The sequence below is a fragment of the Chrysemys picta genome, chromosome 16, assembly GCF_011386835.1.
Source record: "Chrysemys picta bellii isolate R12L10 chromosome 16, ASM1138683v2, whole genome shotgun sequence".
NCBI lineage: Eukaryota > Metazoa > Chordata > Testudines > Emydidae > Chrysemys > Chrysemys picta.
The window spans coordinates 23,049,925-23,055,722 of NC_088806.1; positions in this window are offsets into that span (position 1 = coordinate 23,049,925).

The following is a 5,798-nucleotide window of genomic DNA, read 5'->3' on the forward strand; positions in this document are numbered from 1 at the left end:
GGAATCAGGCCTGTTCATTTTTTATTATTAATAACATCACAATAGTGCCAGGGGACCCACTTGTGAATCCAGGCCCCATTGTGCTAGGCACTGTACAGACACATAACAAAGAGACGATCCCTGCCATGGAGACCTCCTTGTTCCCAAAACAACCCCAGGGAAAAAGATGGAAGGGCAGGGTTACTATGGCTGGACCATTCAGGGTTGGTTCTCTGAGTCCTGTGCATGTTGTGCTGCAGAGGAGGTAGGAGTGGGTAGTGTGGGATAATTGCTCTGTGTTGGGGCTTTGGTACTGATAGGACAAATCAGGAACCATTCTCATCTGACTTCACCGAGAAGTCTGAAGGAATGCCTAACATAGTGAATGCTAATGGGAAGGGGGTAGGTTTAGCAGATAAAATAAAAAAAGAACAAGTTAAAAATCACTTAGAAAAGTTAGATGCCTGCAAGTCACCAGGGCCTGATGAAATGCATCCTAGAATACTCAAGGAGCTAATAGAGGAGGTATCTGAGCCTCTAGCTATTATCTTTGGAAAATCATGGGAGTCGGGAGAGATTCCAGAAGATTGGAAAAGGGCAAATATAGTGCCCATCTACAAAAAGGGAAATAAAAACAACCCAGGAAACTACAGACCAGTTAGTTTAACTTCTGTGCCAGGGAAGATAATGGAGCAAGTAATTAAGGAAATCATCTGCAAACACTTGGAAGGTGGTAAGGTGATAGGGAACAGCCAGCATGGATTTGTGAAGAACAAATCATGTCAAACCAATCTGATAGCTTTCTTTGATAGGATAACGAGCCTTGTGGATAAGGGTGAAGCTGTGGATGTGGTATACCTAGACTTTAGTAAGGCATTTGATACAGTCTCACATGATATTCTTATCGATAAACTAGGCAAATACAATTTAGATGGGGCTACTATAAGGTGGGTGCATAACTGGCTGGATAACCGTACTCAGAGAGTTGTTATTAATGGTTCCCAATCCTGCTGGAAAGGCGTAACGAGTGGGGTACCGCAGGGGTCTGTTTTGGGACCGGCGCTGTTCAATATCTTCATCAACGACTTAGATATTGGCATAGAAAGTACGCTTATTAAGTTTGCGGATGATACCAAACTGGGAGGGATTGCAACTGCTTTGGAGGACAGGGTCATAATTCAAAATGATCTGGACAAATTGGAGAAATGGTCTGAGTTAAACAGGATGAAGTTTAACAAAGACAAATGCAAAGTGCTCCACTTAGGAAGGAAAAATCAGTTTCACACATACAGAATGGGAAGAGACTATCTAGGAAGGAGTACGGCAGAAAGGGATCTAGGGGTTATAGTGGACCACAAGCTAAATATGAGTCAACAGTGTGATGCTGTTGCAAAAAAAGCAAACATGATTCTGGGATGTATTAACAGGTGTGTTGTGAGCAAGACACGAGAAGTCATTCTTCCGCTCTACTCTGCTCTGGTTAGGCCTCAGCTGGAGTATTGTGTCCAGTTCTGGGCGCCGCATTTTAAAAAAGATGTGGAGAAATTGGAAAGGGTCCAGAGAAGAGCAACAAGAATGATTAAAGGTCTTGAGAACATGACCTATGAAGGAAGGCTGAAAGAATTGGGTTTGTTTAGTTTGGAAAAGAGAAGACTGAGAGGGGACATGATAGCAGTTTTCAGGTATTTAAAAGGGTGTCATAAGGAGGAGCGAGAAAACTTGTTCATCTTAGCCTCTAAGGATAGAACCAGAAGCAATGGGTTTAAACTGCAGCAAGGGAGGTCTAGGTTGGACATTAGGAAAAAGTTCCTAACTGTCAAGGTGGTTAAACACTGAAATAAATTGCCTAGGGAGGTTGTGGAATCTCCATCTCTGGAGATATTTAAGAGTAGGTTAGATAAATGTCTATCAGGGATGGTCTAGACAGTATATGGTCCTGCCATGCGGGCAGGGGACTGGACTCGATGACCTCTCGAGGTCCCTTCCAGTCCTAGAATCTATGAATCTATGAAAATGGGTGGTGCGTCCAAACCCCACTGGTATCTCCCGGAAACCTGGAAGATGCAAGGGGAGAATCTATCACACAAGCTTCTCTTTGTCCCACACATATACAGGTATACCATGTCCCCACACATGTATTGGGCATACCCAGAGATTTGCAGCAATCTACCCCACATGTCTACCATTTGCCACATAGACATGCCTCTGGATAGACTATATGGCTACATCTACACCACAGTGGGGAGTCGATTTAAGATACGCAAATTCAGCTACGTGAATAGCGTAGCTGAATTCGACGTATCGCAGCCGACTTACCCCGCTGTGAGGACGGCGGCAAAATCGACCTCTGCGGCTTCCCGTCGACGGCGCTTACTCCCACCTCCGCTGGTGGAGTAAGAGCGTCGATTCGGGGATCGATTGTCGCGTCCCGACAGGATGCGATAAATCGATCCCCGAGAGGTCGATTTCTACCCGCCGATTCAGGCGGGTAGTGTAGACCCAGCCTAAGAATACCTGGGGAGCTGGTGCAGACGTTGCTATTCTGAACTGTTTGACTCTCACCCCAGATGAGCAATGAGAATTTCTTTTGGGTATTGCACTCCTTTTATCCCCTAGGGTTGAGGCTCAACTCCCCCACGCTCTCCATCCCCTTTTCCTGCTTCATCAGTGTGAGGTCTCCCATGCACAAGGAAGTGTTAGATTGCAGCTTGCATTGTAGCCATTCCTGACTTTGACCATGCTTCCTGTATCCTCTGGAAGCAGCCTCTGTTTGTCTTTGCCCTCTTTCCTTAGCCTGGGAGGGGCAGATAACCCTCAATAAACTGCCATTGCCATATCTAGGAGGGCAAAAACATAGTTATAGATGCCTAGGGAGAAAACCCAAATCACACCAAGAGCATCCCAGATGAATTCAGGTTCATCTTTCAAAGTCCCAAGAGGTGATTTTGTTTACAAATAAATAAGCCAAGCTGCCACATCTTACACCACTCGGTCAGAATGGCTGCCTTCCCCCCTCTGAATTTATGCCCTGCTTTATAATGGGCTGCAAGATCTATTGCTGCCAGAGCAGCCAATACCTGAATTGGGTTTCTGGCATCAGACTGGCACAACGCTGATGCCAGCAATGGTCTTGGGGCGAGGGTGAAATATCTCCTCCAGCTGCCAGATTCCTAAATAAGCCAATCGCTCCCCCAGCCAACAGCAGTGTCATCAAATTGCCTTCCTACTGTTCTTCATAAATTGGATTGTATAAACATTCCATCCACAATTTGTGAGATCAGTTTTACTGTTCACCTCCTCTTTCTTTCCATGTGTTTCTTTCACAATGCTCCCCTTTTCTAATTCTTTCTTTTCTCCAAGCCCCAAGTAATTCACTTTGATAATGTTGGTCCCAGTTCCGCCCTAGACCCATGCAATTTAATTTACTTGTAATGAGTTGCATGGGGGTAAAACCAGAGCAGAATTAGGACCTTATTATTTAGAGGGCTGGAGAAGAGACAGATAGTTGCTCTCAGTGATACTAACTTCCATATTTCCTAAGTGATATGTGGGGCTTTAGCCATATGACTCCCATTAATTAATAAGAATTGGATGGATAAAACTCCTCTCAGTGCTAGGAAAATCAATGATGCCTTGCTATTTAACTTATAAGAGTTCATGGCCCTATCAAGATGCTACCTCCGTATGAATCCTGGTTTTGATGGCAGATTTAGGGTACTCATTTTGAAGGCTGGGCTAATTTTTCTGTAATTGCTAGGGCTCAGGCTGAAGCGAAATTCAGACTTCATAATTATAGATGGGCCAAATAAACTCTTTGCCAGGGAGGATAGTAGGTTTTTTAATTAACTTGAAACATGACCAACCACAATGAAAGCAAAAACAAAACACCCTGGTTGTGCCCATTGCTATAGAAAATTAGCCCTTTCCTTACTTCTGTAACTGTCAGTGAAAATAAAAATAAACAAACTCTGTATAGTTTCCCTTGCTCACTTGTGGCTTTTAAGCTGAAATGAGAATCATTTCCCCCTTTAAATGCTCTTTTATTCAGTGCTTCAATAGGTTGAAAATACAAATAACAACAAAGAAGCAAAAGCTTAACCAACTCATTTCTCTTATTTTCTTTTTTTCATTTCTCATTTTCATCCATCACACATTGGCGTCTGTTGGGAGTCTTTCCATTGACTTTATTGGGTGCTGCATCAGATGCTAAATGACTTTAGAGCTGGCCAGCTGGATCTCCCTGGAGAATTAAAGGCCTGATTTTTATATACTGTAAGGGTCCTTTACACTGCCAGGACAATGTAAATGGGCCTTAGCATACCTGACAATCAGGTACCTAGGTTGAGGCCACCAAACTCCCATAAGCCACTGCATGCAGTCTTGCTCTTCCCTGTTCCAAGGAGAGCCATCTGTATGTCATTGTGCCTGCACACACGTGCCCCCCTCCCACAGATATTTTCTTTATGTACAAATTCCGGCTTATTAAAAGCTAAGAGTGTTCCTTGCAGCCATTGCTCCGTCAACCACATCACACCCTAGTGTGAAACTACACCGTCAAATCAGGCAATACAAGCTGCTGCCACATACAAGAGATGTTCACATGAGAGTTTTTTTAATTAATTTCTGCTTAAGGCTACAAGTGAGTAAACAGTCCCTAAACATAATAAAATTAAGAAGTAAGCAGCAGCCAGCAGTGTATAAGTGTATCCTTAAAAACGCATGTAATAATGCATTGAAGAAAGGCTGCATAGAACTACAATGGGGTTGGGCATCAAGATTTCATTCTACGGTTTGTACTTTTAAAATAATTGCCACCACCATGCAACTTGGGTAATGATTGAAGCCTGGGCAAAAGAGGCCTGGTTCTTCCCACTGACACTGGTGTGAATCAGGAGTAACACCATTGAAGTCAATGGGGTTACACTGGTGTAACATGGGACTAAAGTGAACAATGACAGAGTAGGTAATAAATGTGTTGAACACAGCTGGTGAGCAGCTCACAGGCTGGCATTGGTGCATATGGAATATTCATTGAATCAATCAGAATAGTGGACAAATTCATAAAATCACAGTGGCAATGGAACAAAAGGTGTTAGATTATTTGTTCTCTGTGAACCATTTACCCAGCTCTAAGCACTGACTGTGTGACAATGGAACTGCCAGTGAGAGCAATGACAAGGCTTATCCAGGATCTAAGCCATCCATGCCCAGAGAGGCCAGCTGTTGCCAGCTTTCCCTTGCTTGCTAACTGCCTCAAAAGATACTGCATGGGGCATTATAGATAAGCTCCTACACTTACAAGACCCCACATGCCTCATCTTCCTTGTTTGCTATGGGCCAAATCCATTTTTAATGTAATTCCTCCAAAGCCAATAGGTCTGCACCAGGGATTAATCTGGTCCAATATCTTTATCTCTGCGGAGTTACACACGTCACAGCCTCATTTTCTCTGCTGAGGAATTGTCTAGCCCACAGCACACTCCAGAGCCAGTGTTTGATTATCCTTGATTTACAGGTTCAAGCCCTCTGAAGTACATTGCTAGGGAGATAACGCATTCTGTAGTACTTTACTGTGAGCAATGCAGGAGCTTTAGATTTGTGCACTAATCTTCATGCTGCATCTGACAGGAGAAGGTCAACAAAAGAAAAAAATTAGGACTTTTTTGTTTGAAAAGAAAAAAGTTTTTTGTTACTTTAACGCTCCTGAGCCAGGCTCATCCGAGGGTGGTAGAAAAGATTCTCTGGTTAGCAAGGCTAGATCCTATTAGCATTTGTGGGTATGAGTGCAATTAGGGGCCTGGCTAAAGCGGCCCCCACCT